This window comes from Grus americana, chromosome 1 (assembly GCF_028858705.1).
Source record: "Grus americana isolate bGruAme1 chromosome 1, bGruAme1.mat, whole genome shotgun sequence".
NCBI lineage: Eukaryota > Metazoa > Chordata > Aves > Gruiformes > Gruidae > Grus > Grus americana.
In genome coordinates, this window is record NC_072852.1 from 187,499,849 (window position 1) to 187,516,113 (window position 16,265).

The window sequence follows — 16,265 nt, forward strand, 5'->3', positions numbered from 1 at the left end:
TTTGATGCAATATGAATCACACCTTTATTCCATGTGACCCTGTTCTTGTTCCTATTAAAGTCAGTGACACTTCCTGTAGCCACTAGTGATTTAGGTACTGAAATGCCTGCCTCGTTTCTGAAAATGGACCCTGAAAACTTAAATGCTGTTGAAAGGTAAATGAGTCCTCGTAAAGCAAGAGTCATTACTCTGATGGCATGTGCTCAGGTGGGGGGAGGAAATTTGACCCACTGGTGGGACTGTGTGTTAGCAGTGTATCCTGAAATGCCACATGTGATATCTGCAAGAGAGAGAATACCAAAGACTGGGGGATTTGCAGAATGCGTGTCAAAATAATACCTTTTACGCTGTATTCTTTCTGCATTACATTTGCCAGAAAAAGCCTTGAGAATGCAAAGCAATGGTGGGTGATCCCATTGAACCTGTCACAACATAAATACTAGGGTCTTTGGGGAATGGAACCATGATATCATGAAATACCTGTTGGTGCAACAACAGCATCTCACTCTGTCTCGATCTGTTCATGCAGGAAGGAGTGGGGCAGACCTACCCCTGCAGGGCTTCACCTCTAGCTGGAGTCATGGGATCCCTGAGACATGGGATCTCCAACCCCCATACAACCACTGCCCTCCACGCCAGGACCCACTGACCCCCATGGACCTCTGGTATCAGCATTCCCAGCGGTGCCCTGCACAGCTGCTGCGTGGAGCCGGAGGAGGAGGGAGAAGGTAGCATGGAGGGTGATGACCCAGGCCTACAAAGATGTGAAGAAAATGAAGGGAAATCTCTGCCACATAGCAGAGCTGGCAACCTCCAGTGCAAATCAGCAAAAAGGCCTTTACTCTTGGGCTGGGAAGGACACCTAGGCTTGTATACTGGCACGTCTGGAGACAGAAGCATGTAAAAAGAAGTTCTCTCATGCTGAAAAGCGTGTTTTTGGTGGGGTCATTCTGAGAAGCAGTGGCTCTCAAAACCTCACCCTTTCCCGTGGACCTGGGCACAGGAAGGGCCAGGAGGATAAAGTCCCGTTAAACCTAGGCTGGGAGACTGGTTTATGATTTTACATGCTTGTGTAGCTTTCACTATCCAAATCCATAACTCTGAAAATCTGTCTTTGAGTCTTCTAAGGAAATCTTTATTTCTGTTTCACTGACAGGCTGTCTTATTTAGGAATCAAGATGAGCCACAAAGATCAAACATCTGTGAGTAGGCTGTTTCCACAAAGCAAAGCAAAAGATCACTTCTAAGCAGGGGGTACAACCTACAACCAGACTAGAAAGATTTACACTCCCCAAAACATATGTGCAGAGGGCTAGGAGAGAACAGTGCCTGCTGGCAGAGGAGGAGATGGGGCAAGGATCAGTCACTGGTCTTGGAGCAGGTTGTGCCCTCAGCAGAAGGAGCCGAACATCCCTGTGAAACAAAAATCAGATACCTCTGAGACCAGGGATGAACTTTGGGCTGTCAGACTTGGTATCAAAGTCCCAAAGTCATTTGCTTCAAAGAGATCTCCCGCACTGAAGTGACTGTGTCTGAAAGTTTTCCTTACGGCGCAGTCCCAGGCGCCTGCGGTAAGAGCTTAGCCTTACTTAAAAGGCGTAAGGAACGAGACTAATTTCCTGCAAGCAGTCTGAACTTTGAAAAAGGGGCATTTAAGCGAGTGAAAAATGAAATAGCAGGGGAAAAAAAACAACAAACAACCTGTAAAATGAAAGCAATGTTAAATAAATAACATGAAAGTGTACACCCCGCTACAAATTTAATAGGCTACGCCCAGCCATGAATTATTGAGCAGAACAGTCCATTTGCTGCCATGGGCAGTACTAGTGAAATATTAATAACAGTGCATGAGCTAATCTTAGCTTTTACTTGGTGGGGGGGAGAGCAGAAGAGGTTGGGAAAGCCTGGCCACTATTAGCCACCCAAGCAGCCACGTCCCACAGTCAGCCCCCGGCTGGGGGAGGAGGTGCCCCTGGCTCTCCCGGGAAAGCGCCCGAATCTCCAGTCTCCAACAGAGACTGGCAGCGACTCCCTGAGCTGATAAACACATTTCCAGAAGGATATGGGTCTAGAAGTGTCATTCACAGGGGCTGTTGCAAAAGTATTGGCTCTCATGGTTTTGGGGGTTTTTTGCACTCAAAACCAGAGTTTTGGTTAGACCCTGACTCAGCCTGAAATCTGTTTCCTAACTGCTCTGTGTTTTTTTCAGGAAATATTTCACCTTTGGGATCGGGGAAAAAGGTATCAAAATGTGACTAAGCTGGCTAGATGCTTACAGGAGTAGAAAGCATAGCAGAACAGATGGAAAAAATGTTTTATTTTTAATTATAATAATTATGACAGATTTTTTGCAAAGCTAGGAGGAAACAAAGTCATGATTTTCAAAAATCTGGATCTGGCAAAAGCTGTCTCATAGTTTACCAACCTTCTCATTTACCTGTTACACGTAATAGCCTCAATCTCACTCAATTTTTGATGAGTGAGCCGTAGGTGGCTTTGGCACTGTAGGAAAATGGGCTTCCCCAGGCACCCTCCCCTGCCCGCTACGTGGGCGCAGGGCTCCGCCACGTGCCCAGGGCGGCTGTCACAGCTGATAAAGCTGATAAAGCTGATAAAGCATCTCTGCTGGGAACCCAGGCACCACCATCCCAACACCAGCATTTCAAGTACCTGTCTTCTGCTGCAAACCGGTGCGACAGCAGGGAAAAAAAAACAAACCCAAACAATTATAAATGAAGCTGCTCTCCCACCCGAACAAATTCTCCACAGATGGCTTTTTGCCAAGAAAAGGATAATTCAATTTGCTTTGGATCCAGACAGAAATCTGCACACAGACACCTGTAGGACTGAACAAAATGTCGTGTGCATACAGGCCTGCTTGCATGCATACTTTATTGTATATTGTATCATTATGGTTTGATTTTATATGTTTTTAAATGCTGGAAATTTTAACTCCCTAGGCTATTTGCTTTGCTCTTAGCTTATTTTTCATTTTTTTTTCACTCAGCTTTTTTAAAACCTATATTCCTGTATCTCTTCCTCTTTTTTGGCATGTTTCCCTTTATGCTCTCATTTTCCCTTTGGCACATTTTCTATAATTATTTCCCTTCTCCCTGAACCTCTTGCCATTTCCTCACTCCCTGACTCCTGTCCTAGCAGTTTCTGTTGGCTTGCACTCAAGCAGTGGGTTTCTGTCAGCGTTCTTCATAATATTTCTAAGTGTATTCAGCTCAGAAGCCCCACTTCTTTTTGCAGCCTTTCACTTGCATTTTCCAAGCCTGGGAGTCAATGGCTTGAAATTCTGCACAGAAACTGCTGCTCAGAAAACCGTACAAGCAGTTATTAGTTCCCTGTTGGAAGGGGAAGTTTGCCTCCCCCAGGAGGAACTTGATGTCTTTTTACAGCAAATCCGAAAAAATAATAAATCTCAGTACAGAATCTGGAGAGCAAATGCCTGAACCAAGGGGGGGTTGTTTCCAGCCTTGCTGCGGCTGTGTTTGCAGAGCCGGCTCTGCTTCTGGCTCTGCATCAGGGGGTCTTGCCACCCTCCCGCGGGTGAAGGATGAAAGCCAGCGCTACGTTGACTATATGTGCCGTGTTCGGTGACAGCCTTTCACTCAGAAGGAACATGTCCTGCATCGACTGAAGCTGCAGGAAGACAAAAAAAGATTGTGGGGTTTTTTTCATCTTGCTGGTCAAACACCTTCTTGTCCTAGTGGTTGGCACTGGTAACTCTTGGAAGCTCAGCTGAGATAAGGTTCAAGAGATGCGGATATGCTCTGCAAGGCAATTGAAGGTATTCATCCAAAGACACGTTCCTATTCTAGAAGTCTATATAGAGCAGTAGCCAGGCTTTGACAGTAACGGTGGCCAAGATTGCGAGGCTTTGCACACCTAAGCAAAAGTTTGAGGCAGCCTGGACAAGTTTTAGCAAAAAATGTATTTAGCACCTGACTAAAATATGGTCAGGAAGATCCTCTATATTGGGATAATTAGCAATCATACAGAAGGCCCACGTTGTAAAAGTGAAAACTAGACTTCAATTTTGTTGATTGCTTAAAGTGAAAGACCTTTGGTGGAATACAGAGACATGGAAGATCCACCACTTGAGAGCAAGTGCCAAGAGTGAAGTGTCAGATGCGTATGAGGTGGCATGAGTTTGCTGACACAGATGCTGCTCGTGTTGCTACCAGTAGGTATCATACACGAGCTGCCTGCGCTGCTAGTATATAGGCAGAGCACATCCTCAGACAAGCAGAGGAGTTTCTCATCTCCTCATCCTCACTTAGCTGCTTCATTTTCTGTGCTGCTGTGGCCAATGCACTCTGAAAGCTAACGAGGCAAAGTCATCAGGTGTGTTTTCAAATGTCAGAAGACTCAAAAGAGCCCCTAAACAACTGGTCTTGAAAAAGAGCACAAAACATTAGCTCTTGAGTGTTATCTAAAGGACAGATAAACTTGAAACAAACATTAATTGCTCTTTTGACACAGCTTTCAAGAGGCACAGGGGAAACTGAAATGTTAAACAATTCGGTAGCAAATGAAAACTCCACAACTGTATTGATTTTGTGTGTGTGTTTGTCGCTGGTGTCAGGAATTTAGAAATCAAGGCCTTCTGCAGAGCAGAGCCAGGAGACAAGCCCTGTGCTATCCAAGTGACACACACTGGAAATCCCAGCAAGTGCCCTCTTTGCTCTCACAGATCATGGAAAAAGAACAAACTCTTCCAGGCAGCTGCCCAGAAATCCCCTGTATAAACGGCCCAGGGAGCAATAGCGTTTGGCCATATTCAGCTCTGCAGCCCACTAAATAAATGCACAGACCATGACATCCCTGCAGGTCACACCTCAAGTCAACAGTGAGGTCCATTTTCCCAGGTACTCACTGACCTGCAGGGAGCAAGAGCACACAACCCATCCCCTAAACTGATACCCTATAAGGTACAGTGTCAGTAGTGCTGCAGCTTTGTTGCCCGGTTTCCATCGCTCATTGTACAGCTGAGCCAATAAGCGGGATGGCTTTGGAGATGATCTCAGGCAGATGTGTTTAGCCCCTTCTCGGATATTTCAGTGCCTGATGCAATGAAGGGTGAATTCCAACAGCTCTGAGCTCAGCTGTTCCCATACTGCGGGGACATAGACCCCTGAACACATTCAAGATGAAGGAAACCTCTGCAGATGATACCACTGGCCAGCTTATGTCATGACCTGGAAGCAGGCAACTGGCCAGTATGGACAACCAAGGCATGGCCGGCAGCCCCGCTGTCACTCCCCCTGGCCAGGCAGCTGAAGCTGTGCCAAGGACAACACACAGGCACATACGGAGCTTGAGGTTGGTGCCTGCCCTATGGCAGCAGGAGGGAAGGGGGAGAGCAGGTCATCCATGGACAGGGGGAGGATGGAGCCAGACCAACTTCTCAAATAGCTGAGAGCCATTCATGGAAGCTTTTTCTCTGCCTTGATCTCCTCTGCACACCCCACATGGGTTAACTGAGGGCACACAGAGGAGGGACGGGCAGGACAGAGTGGCAGGATTTCTTGGTGCACCATCAGTATGAGATGATTTCCTCCTGCAGCTCTGACACCCTGCAGTGCTGGCAGCGTTTTGCATGCTCTATGGGCACGAGGACTGAGCCAAAGAGGCTGCAGTGTAAGTCCTCTGCAGATCTCCACAGGCAGGAGTATCTACACATCCACCCTGGGGTTGCTAGTCCTGTTCTGCCGGGCGCGTTCCCACTGAAGCTGGTGGCAAAGACACACCTGGCAAGCGCTGCCATGGGCAATATGTACAGACTGACCTTGGAGTCCAAAACTCCAAAACCTCAGGACCAGGTACAACGAGCCACATTACTGCTCATAGATGAAAATGGCCATTAGTTGCTGTGAAGTGCTGGTGAGAAACCCCCCTCCCCGGCACCTCAGGTTTGCATAGAGGAATGGGTAATATAGCCAGGATTTTTCTTCCAGAATGCTCCTGGGCGCTCAGCTTTTTTTCGCTTCACATCTTTGTATCTTCTTTGTTCCTAGGGCTGGTTTCTACAAGAGCTCCTGGAGCCTCTGGGTACTGTGGTTCCAGGAATGAAGAAAGACAGAGGGTAAGAAAGAAAGCTTCCCCAAAGGGCTTGCACTCTCTCAGATGAGACAGAGGGGGAGGTAAGAGAAATCAGATATAACAGACAGGCACGATGGTTTGCTGTCATTCAGAGAGCTGCAAAAGGCGGGGGAAGAAAACAGGAGCATCTTCAGTTTTTATTTCAATCCCCTTTGCTAGCCAGGGCTGAAGGACCGGCGCACATGAGAGGTGGAATGAGACTGAGATAAAAGGTTAGTGTCAAGAGTGGCAGGAGCAGTCTGCCTCCTGGTTAAACTTGCTTTGGCTGGTTTAATGCTCCTTCAGGCATTTCTTTGCCTTTTCCCACCTGGTGAGTTATGAGCTTCACATGAGCAGCAATGAGTTTCCTGCAGGACAGTAACTCCAAATCATCTTCTAAACATTAGTGTGGAAAGCATCTAAGTTTTAGATATAACAAAACATGTTCTTCAGCTCTTCACAGCATTACATATTATATGATTGAATAGTTTGTAATGAAATACCTGTTTTAGCTGTGTGGTGGGTTGACCCTGGCTGGAGGCCAGGTGCCCACCAGAGCCGCTCTCTCACTCCCCTCACTAAACAGGGGAGAAAAGGCATAACGAAATGCTTGTAGGTCGAGATAAGGACAGGGAGAGATCACTCACTAATTATCGTCACGAGCAAAACAGACCGAACTTAGAGAGGGAATTAATCTAATTTATTACTAGGCAAAACAGAGTAGAGGAATGAGAAAATAAAATCAACTCTTAAAACACTTCCCCCCACCCCTCCCATCTTCCCGGGCTCAACTTCACTCCCGGCTTCAACCTTCCCCCCCCTCAGCGGCACAGGGGGACGGGGAGTGGGGGTTACGGTCAGTTCATCACATGGTGTTTCTGTCGCTTCTTCATCCTCAGGGGGAGGACTCCTCTCATCGTTCCCCTGCTCCAGCATGGAGTCCCTCTCACGGGGTGCAGACCTTCAGGAGCAAACTGCTCCAGCGTGGGGTCCCCCACGGGGTCACAAGTCCTGCCAGCAAACCTGCCCTGGCGTGGGCTCCCCTCTTCACGGGTCCACAGGTCCTGCCAGGAACTTGCTCCAGCGTGGGCTTCCCACGGGCCACAGCCTCCTTCAGGTGCCTCCACCTGCTCCGGTGTGGGGTCCTCCACGGGCTGCAGGTGGAATCTCTACACCCCCTCATCCTTCCTCCATGGGCTGCAGGGGGACAGCCTGCTTCACCATGGCCTTCACCACGGGCTGCAGGGGGATCTCTGCTCCGGCGCCTGGAGCACCTCCTCCCCCTCCATCTGCACTGACCTTGGTGTCTGCAGAGTTTCTTACATCTTCTCACTCCTCTCTCCAGCTGCAAAAGCTCTCTCTCTCTAAGTGTTTTTCTTCTTCTTAAATATGTTATCACAGAGGCGCTGATTGGCTTGGCCTTGGCCAGCGGCGGGCCCGTCTTAGAGCCGGCTGGCATTGGCTCTATCAGACACAGGGGGAGCTTCTAGCAGCTTCTCACAGAAGCCACCCCTGTAGCCCCTCCCGCTACCAAAACCTTGCCACGCAAACCCAACACAAGCTGTCAGAAACACTGGGCAGCCAAAATGTAGCAGAGCCAGGCAAAGATCTCACACTGAAGGAAATCCCACCAGTTTGCTCGGTCCCTCTCCCTCCTCTGCATGTGAGCTGTTTCCACAACTGCAACAGGAAGAGGAACAAAAACTGGGGGGGGGGGGGGGGGAATGGGGGATGGTGTGTGGCTCTGATGCCCTGCAACAATCCCCTACAAACCAATCTTCTCCTGATTCATTTCACAGAGAAGACCCACCATGCTCCTGTGCAGCACAGCAACACTGTAAGTGCATCCTCAACTGCACGCTGCAGGCTCTGACTCTCACATCTAAACACGAGGGTTTGCAGGTGCCTTTGCAAAGACTATATTTAGTTCAGCCTGTTTACGTTTCCTCAGTAGTTTCAGCTGTGTGTTGCAATCTTTGTTCCCTCCATGGCTGAAGAGCTGTTACCTTTCATTTAAACAATAAGTGCATTTCCACATCCCAGTGAGATTTCAGTACTGTGGGCTTTCTGTACTTGAAGCTCCGGGACACCTTTGGCAGGTGCATTTCTGGCCACAGCCACATGAATGAGGCACGGTGAGGATGGGTGGCACGGTGAACTACGATGCTCCAGGTGCTCTATGCCCAAGGGTATGTTCCAGCAATGAATGCAAGAGATGTTGACTCATGAATGAGAAAGAAATTACTGTGCATTCACTAAGATCCTGTGCGCCAGCTGCCCTGCAGCCTCCCCGCAAAGCTTCGTGGTCTCCCTTCCTCCCCACACACAGGTATCTGCAGCCGTAAACCCCATCTTTTATAAAGGCCATCTTTTTGGCAGGTCCTCCTACCTGCCTTTGCAAAGTAAGTCAGCATTTAAGCAAAGGCTGTGTGCTTCTGTCCAAAATTTCTGGGATACGCTGCTGCATAGGTTCTGTGCACATGGGGCAACACAGGAGAGTCCTCAAATCCCACCACAAGAAAGGCTCTGAGAGGAAGGATGAGAGGACAAATACATGGCAGATAGATGGTCACAGCCTAAGGGGATACCTCTCTTGCAGCTACTAGGATTTCTGGTCACCATTGGTTGCACAAACCCATTTAACTAAGGGCATGTAGACACTGAAGGCAGACTAGTGCAGAAATACCTGAGTTTACTTAAAGATGAATGCTTGGCCACTCGAAGCTTTGCAGCAAGAAAGGGTTCTCTCGAAATCAGTGTAAAATGCCAATCCTCACCTGAGGGCTGCTTTTGAATTGGCTTGAAAATTTATTTTCTCATCTATGTGTGTAGCATCCACACGAAAATACTGGGGCTCACTGGTATATCACAGCATTAAGACTGAGCTGCCTTTTTAACTGAATCAACACCCAAAATGAAAAGGTCGCAGGGGAGGGGTGGTATTTCTTAAAAAGATTTGATTAACAAATATTTTGATTCCTTCTGATACTAGAAATGAGATGTAAAATGTGTCAGTTATGCTGTTACTTACACGAGACCAGAGGTGGGTCTAACAGATCTTTAGTAAGGACATTTTCCTTCGCTGATTGACTATAAATCCCTTTCTCATTTTCTGGGAAGTATCTCTCCTTTGGTATCTCTTTTTTGACCTAGCAATCTCTCTGAGGCAAACAGAAAATATAAGAATAACAAAACTGATTACTACCTCATCCTGTAATACATCTACCATTGTCAAGAACCAAAACGTGCAAAACATTTCTATTTTTTTTAATTCTTTGTCCCAAATGCCCTGTGCATACTGACACCTCCAGTACTACCTAAAGCCCAGCAACTTCTGCAAATACCAGGTTTCCTACTGACATGCATATTCAAAGACGGCTAAAGAGTTTCTGGTTGGTGTTAGTCCTGAGAAACACACTCTTAGGAGCATGGGAGACCTTCAGTGGCTGATGACCCCACCTCATCAGGAAAGGAGTAGGACAGTGTTACTTCCTCTGCCCCAGTGTCCCCTTGCATCATCGATCCATGTGATGTCTATGCTATTGCTGCACCACTTCACAGGCAGCAGATGCCCCCAGGCTTATCACTTGATGGCACCGCAGGTCTCCCCCACCAGGTACAGGGGAGCCTGTTCCCACACTCAGAGATGGCTTCTTTACCAGGGCAACCCCACCAGTCAGTTTGGCGAGACATTTGGCTTTGGGTACCTGGTCAGGAGGATGCTTTCCTCTGATTCTTGGTCGTCTTAGCAAGGGGAGCTCATCCAAACCAGGAGTTACTCTGCCTAGCCTTCCAACAGAGCAGTCAGGGAGGACTCCCCTGATGAGCAGGGTCCAAGCGGATGGGAAAGCATGCTCATGGAGAAGTGGCAAGGTGGGTATTTTAATATAGAGCTGTTAGAAGAAACTAAGGTGTTTTTTTTAAAGAACGCATTAACTACTTCATTTTAATTCACAGGCAAAAATAACTCTTCTGACATTGTTGCTCTTTGCATGTCCCTACTCATACTTCCTGTGTTAATCACATTTCTGATTAACTTTGCTCATTAAAGCCAAGCTGATCAAGTCATTAACATGCAAATGACATCGCTGTGCCTGCAAAACATAATTCAAGCTACTTCCACTTATGTTGTGTGGTCTTTGCTGTTTTCTCTAACCCTGAGTGGAACTGGATGAACTCCAAGATCCAGATCCTGAGGACTTCCACGAACTTCTAGTCTGCAGGTCTTCCAGAAAGCCTGGATGCATTCCTCTTCCCTGGGACCTTAAGGAGTACAGTACAGCTTTCTGACAGTAGCTGTTCAACGCTTTCTAGAGTCTGCTCTATTTTTTTCATGTCATAAACTGGGTAATCTGAAATCTAAGTTTTATTTTGAAAACTCTGGCCTGGATACACACGTGAAAAAACTGAGGAGCAAAGTCATGACACCTGCCTGCACATTAAGACAGCAAACATACAAGGAGGGGAAGAAAAGTTGTCTGCCAAAGCTAACTAAGAGGAGCCAGTTAAATTTTGAAAAGTTTATTACCAATATTTCATGATAAAAAAATCTCACAAACTGAATTTCATATTTCTCTTTACAGAATGTCAGGCAACCAAGGACTGTATACAAAACAACAGGGCATAAATGCTAGAACAGTTTGCTGATATTTAGGAGTACAGAAGCTTCTGAATTTAAAAGTAAGGTAAAAGTTGTATAGTTTGTAAAGAGATTTTGACATATGGCATAAATTATTTATTTTCTTGTAAATGCAAAGAAGCATTTGTCTGTAAGACACACTGAAATCTCATCTTTGGGTTCTTCCCATAAGCAACAGAAGAAAAGATATATTGACAACTTCCTAGAGTCAACCATGCAGAAACTTGTTTATATAAAAATTAGACAATGTTCTCAGGTGTCTTTACTTAATCGTGAAACAAAGTTGTTTCTAAAGACACTATTTTTAGTTATGTCTTCAGTGATTCAACTTGAGACTTCTGCTTAAAAGCAGACACTGAGGTTTACATTTTTCATGTAATTTAACATGATGGCCATATAAAACTACTGGGGGGGGGAAGCAGTAACTCTGGGTTTTTTTTAGATTTTTTTTCACTCAATTCCACTCTTACCCAGCACACTGGCTCCCTTTTATCAGTACACACAAGAAAATGAAATGGTTCTTGTGTTTGTTTTCTGCCCGGTGAGGGATAGGCAATTCAGTCCCAACAAGGCAACATGCATTTGTAAAAAGTTAATAAAACTGCTTTCATTTCAAGGTCAGGCATCATAACAGCACAGTGACAGGAACTGTAATGAGGAAAGAAATTCCACTTTGATAAGAAATACAGCTATTTCTGCTTACAGGAACAAAAACATTTTGTAAAATATTCAGGTCCCTGAAACAAATATTTTTTTTACTGTAGTTTTACAGTGCTTTATCTTTGGGGAAATCAATTCCAGAATGATGCTGACCTCCTTTTCCAAAAACTTTTGGACTCGCTGATTTAAGTGTGATGTGAAAGGCAAGTGCTGCCACTCTGCTGTCCCAAATACTTCAACACTAGAGTTTTAACCATGCTTTTCCATCCCGTGGTACTCAGTTTAAACAGGCTAAGAAGGATGGACTGTGGATATGTTGGTTGGAAGGGACCTCTGGAGTTCATCTACCCAAATCTCATGCTCAGTGGGTTACATTAAAATGCAATGCTACGATGAAGGAAACTTTTTTGATGTAAAAGCACACATGCTTACTTAGCTCATATGTATGAGTGCTCCCAGCTAGAACAGTCCACTTTCTGCAGGATAAGGGCTTGCAGTAGCAACATGAAATGTGTTGACCTTCTTCTGAGATTTTCTTTAAAGAAAAAACCCTACAAAACGATTTTGTGGCTTCCTGAAACAGTAGTAGTCAAGGGCGTACATTCACAATCTAATAAAGGTCTACTAGTACCAAAATATCACAACAGGAAAGGAAGAGTAAATATTGAAGGTTCAGTAATGAAAACCAAGAAAGATAAATATATTTTAAACTAGGGAAATGTTAATTAGGTAAAAATGTTAAATATTGATTCAGAATAGAACCCTAAAAAAAAGAAGTATAAGGATGATCACAATAGAAACAGATTAAATATGACTAAAGCAGATTAAAAACTAAGTTAGGTTTATTCAATATGCTGATTAAGTGGACTAGCTATCTACCCACAAGGGAGAAGGGAATTGGACTAGCTGTCTTCCTCTTAAGTGAGAACGAAATAAATGCACTGTAAATACTAAGGGTCACCAGGTCACTAGGTAAGGTAGGAAAGAAAAGAGGAAGCCTACGGACTGCAGATGTTTACACGGGGAGTATTCCCCTCCCCAACACTGAGCACCCGACTGAGGCTCCTAAGCCTGCATGCAGCGGGACAACTTCAGGGCTCTGAGAGCTGGCTGGCTCAGGGGGTCTGCTCGGGCACTCTCCAGAGGGTCTCTGCCCACAGGCAGCACAGGAAGAGCCTGAAAAAAGCAAAATATTGAGAGAAAAGAAGCAGGTGTTTTCTTTGCAGAGTCCACTTTCAATTTAGAAATCCATCCCTCAACTCCACCCTGTAATGCTATTACCAATTTGTGAATTTTCCAGTTGTGTGCTCCCTATGTGGCCAATACTAAAGGTCAGTAGGAGGACTAGCAGCACGGTCCTAGCTTCTTCTTGATGAAAATCATTCCAGTTTGGTAACTCACATGTTACAATTGGCACTTATTTCATCCAGCCCTCAAAACTGAAATGAAGAAACTAATAACAAGGAAGAGACTATAATTCCTGATGAATGATTGTATTTTCATGAGAAAAACCTGTGGGTTATCTGTAAAATAAATAAATACATAAATAAATAAGTCTGGTTATTTAGCGATAGTACAGATTACACATGGGCATGCAGAGGAGCAGAAGATGTTTATCTCCGAGTTCCTCCTCTAGATCTCCCGGCGTGTGTTCCCAACACAACCCAGCCTATGGTTCCTCACTGCTCCTTTCTTGGTTTTTGCATGGATGATCAGAGGGTATGAATTTTCTGAGGACTTATTTTTTAGCAAGGGCTACCTTCCCATTGCACACAGGAAAATTCAGGAATTGCAGGTCTGTGATAGAAATGGTGATGGGATGTGAGAGCCAAAGCGTTAATGGTGAGGAAGCACCACATGATGTGGTGGGAAATGGAGTTTCACCTGAGTTTCACCTTGTTTTCTAACTCAGGAATAACATGTATAGCATACTCCGTTACTGGACTGCCACTGTTGCTGATGTTCTCACTCACAATTAGTACGTCTTAACAATTATTAAAGCAATAGAGGGGATAATTTTGGAAGCAGCTGATGGAAGCACCGTCCAACCAGTGACTCAAGGCAGATGACCAATGGAGATCAGTGCCAGACACTGCTGGGGATCCCTCCCATGTGTCTTGTCACACCAGACGCCCGGTCAGATGGCTGTGCCACCACCCAGTTGCTGTCACAGCCCCTGCCATCACCGTGGGAAGGGTCTGGAACAGAAAATGGAAAAAGGCTCTTTCCCCACCACAGAAAATTCACACAAGCCTTTGAGTGAGATGGTGTTTTAAGCACGGCTCTTGTAACTGACTTTTATGCTGAAACAAAAATACATAGGCCTTGATCTTGCAAACGCAAAGGCCACCTTATTCCTCTCATCTGAAAGGAGGAAAACCCCAATCCCACTGAACCCTGGAGAAGTTTTGCCAGGAGCCTCTACAAGACCAAAATTTCATCCCACTTGCAGAATACAAGATATGAAACTTCCTCGGGAGGGGAAGCCCAAATCACACTCTGGTATTTGACAAGAAGGGTTTTCAGTCTGGGGTCCACATAGTACCTAGCACTGGCCCATACAGGCATGGCTGCAGAGCCAGGAGACAGCACTACGGGAAAGGCTTCCCCTACCGCCCCTGCTAGCGGGTACTGGGCAGAAGGGACCTGGCCAAGCCCAAGCACAGAACCATCATCTGCTGGAGTTGGGCCGACCCGACGTCCCACCTGCCAAACGCTTGGCTTGGTGCATGTTGATGAAACTGCAAACCCCACTGAAGTCAGTGCTCCAGTGAAGAAAACCTAAAAATTTTGGCAAGGTTTTATTGATTATCCCTATTACCAGTCATAAAATTCCACATTTACCTCCAAGGGAAGACTGCAACCCAGTATTTCTCTGTCAATGGCATGAACACATACAAAATGTTTCAGTAGGAGGAATCCAGTATCCTTCTGGTATCCTTCTAGCTTTCCTCAGGGTGTCATCTTCAGTGCACGTGCCTACATCTGACCAGAGGACTCAGGAGTGTGTCCGAGCTCCCAGGTCTGGATGCTCACCCTGGTCGTTCCCTAACTCCAAACCCAAAGGCAGGCACGGACACCCCCATTCTGCCTCCCACAGAAAGGGGTGCCGGGGCGGGAAGTGAGGTGTCCCACCAGCCCCGAGCACCACGCGGCAGGTGGCCGCACCATGGCGGAGATGCAACCGTTGCTACTGTGCAAAGCTAGTGACATCAGAGGTCCTGCCCAAAGGAGCTTACAGCTTAATGAGGGAGAGCTCGCAATTTTGCATGGCACACACATAATGTGTATTTCTTCGTTGTGACGTTTTGCTTTGAATCTTGCACCGCTAAGCGCAAAAGCCAATGATAAAATAAATCACTCGGGCATCGTATTGATTCCTGAATGATGATTACATAAAAAAATGTAAATGCTTTGGTGTGTTACATAAATTATTCCCCTCTGGCATCTATTATGCACGTAGCAGCCATACCTTTAATTTAATTTACACAGCTTTTTTTGCGGAAAGACATCCAAATTTTTCCCTCAGCCTATTCCACTCACTTTACACAGTGGAGTATGTGCAAAGGAAGAGCAGAAGCAGAGGCAAGAGAGGGAAATTGATTGCTGCCAGCCTGGTGGGGAAACGTTAACCTTGCAGGCAGGGGACAAACAGCAGAGTCATCTGCAACATGCAAACCAGCTTCTTCATTTCCATAGTGAGGCAAAGGAAATGCCCTTCAGAAATTCTCAAAACTATTACCGCTATAAAAAAGTTGTCTTTAGCGGGACCCTGTGGATAAAAAGGAATTTAAAAAATAAATACTAAGATTAAATGTATCAGCTAAGCAGTTTTTGACACAGAAAATGATGGTGGGTGGTCGGTATTCACATAACACAGATGCAGACTACTCATCAGTCCCTAAATGCAACATAATGAGATCATTTTCAGCTAACAGAGATGCTAAAACTAACTGCACTTTGGTGTCCCACCCCTCCCGGCCCTGTCCAGCCCCCCTCGCTGCCCTATTCCCCATTCCTAAGTCGCTCACAACAGACTTTACACCCAGACCGGATTTCTCTCACGCTGGACCAAATGGACTTTGCTTGAATCACGACTGCAGCGCCGGATCTATTTCTGAAATTAATTATATTTCTGAGACTAATTTGAAGAGGTTTGGCTCAGCTCGACCCAGTTTGCGTTCAGAAGCACCGGATTTACACCTGCTATGCCATCCAGCCGGCGCACCCGCAGGCAGCAGGGCAGAGAGTGAAACCAAAGGCAGCCGAGCCCCGTTTCCTCCCCCCTCCTCCCCGCCCCGACGATGTCCGCTCTCCCTGCACGGCTCCACACCCGCACACCCGCTCTCAGCCGCCCACCGGACCCAGCGCCCCGTGCCACCCCCTGCTCCGCCGCCGCCGGGACTCCCGCACCGCTCCCCGGTGCGGACACGGTGTCACCGACCGCTACGCGGCTGCTCTCCCCGGCCCCTCCCGGGCCAGCCGCGTGGGCTCAATTTAATTTAATTTATTTTTTTCCCGTGAGTACCGAGTGGGAAATAATAGTAGTAATAATAATAATAATAATAGAAGAAGAAGAAGAAGATACCTATTATAATTATTGCAGAATAGTTACCAGCGAGGAGCGGCGCTGCAACAGGCGATGCCGGGCCCCGGGGCGGGCGGGCAGGCTGCCGCAGCCCCCCTCCGCCTGCTCCCAGCCCCCCTCCGCCTGCTCCCACCGGCGCCGCGCCGGGCAGAGCCGAGCCGCGCCGGGCGGCACCGCCCACTCCCCGTATGGCCACGCCCCCAGGCACGCCCCTTTCGCCTCTCGCCGCGCGCCGCAGTAGCGGCGGGCTGTGAGGCGTTGCCTGTAACGGCTGTCGCTGCGGCGGGG

General features: G+C 46.8%; 1 protein-coding gene across 1 annotated transcript in view; it reads right to left on the reverse strand.

Moving 5' to 3' along the window:
* The window catches only part of LCP1 (lymphocyte cytosolic protein 1), a 50,644-nt gene extending 34,583 nt beyond the window's left edge, over positions 1-16,061 (reverse strand). Inside the window, exon 1 of the mRNA XM_054848357.1 lies at positions 15,978-16,061. The gene's annotated coding sequence lies outside the window, so the exon portion shown is untranslated. The remainder of the gene's footprint in view (positions 1-15,977) is intronic.
* Positions 16,062-16,265: the final 204 nt, after the last annotated feature.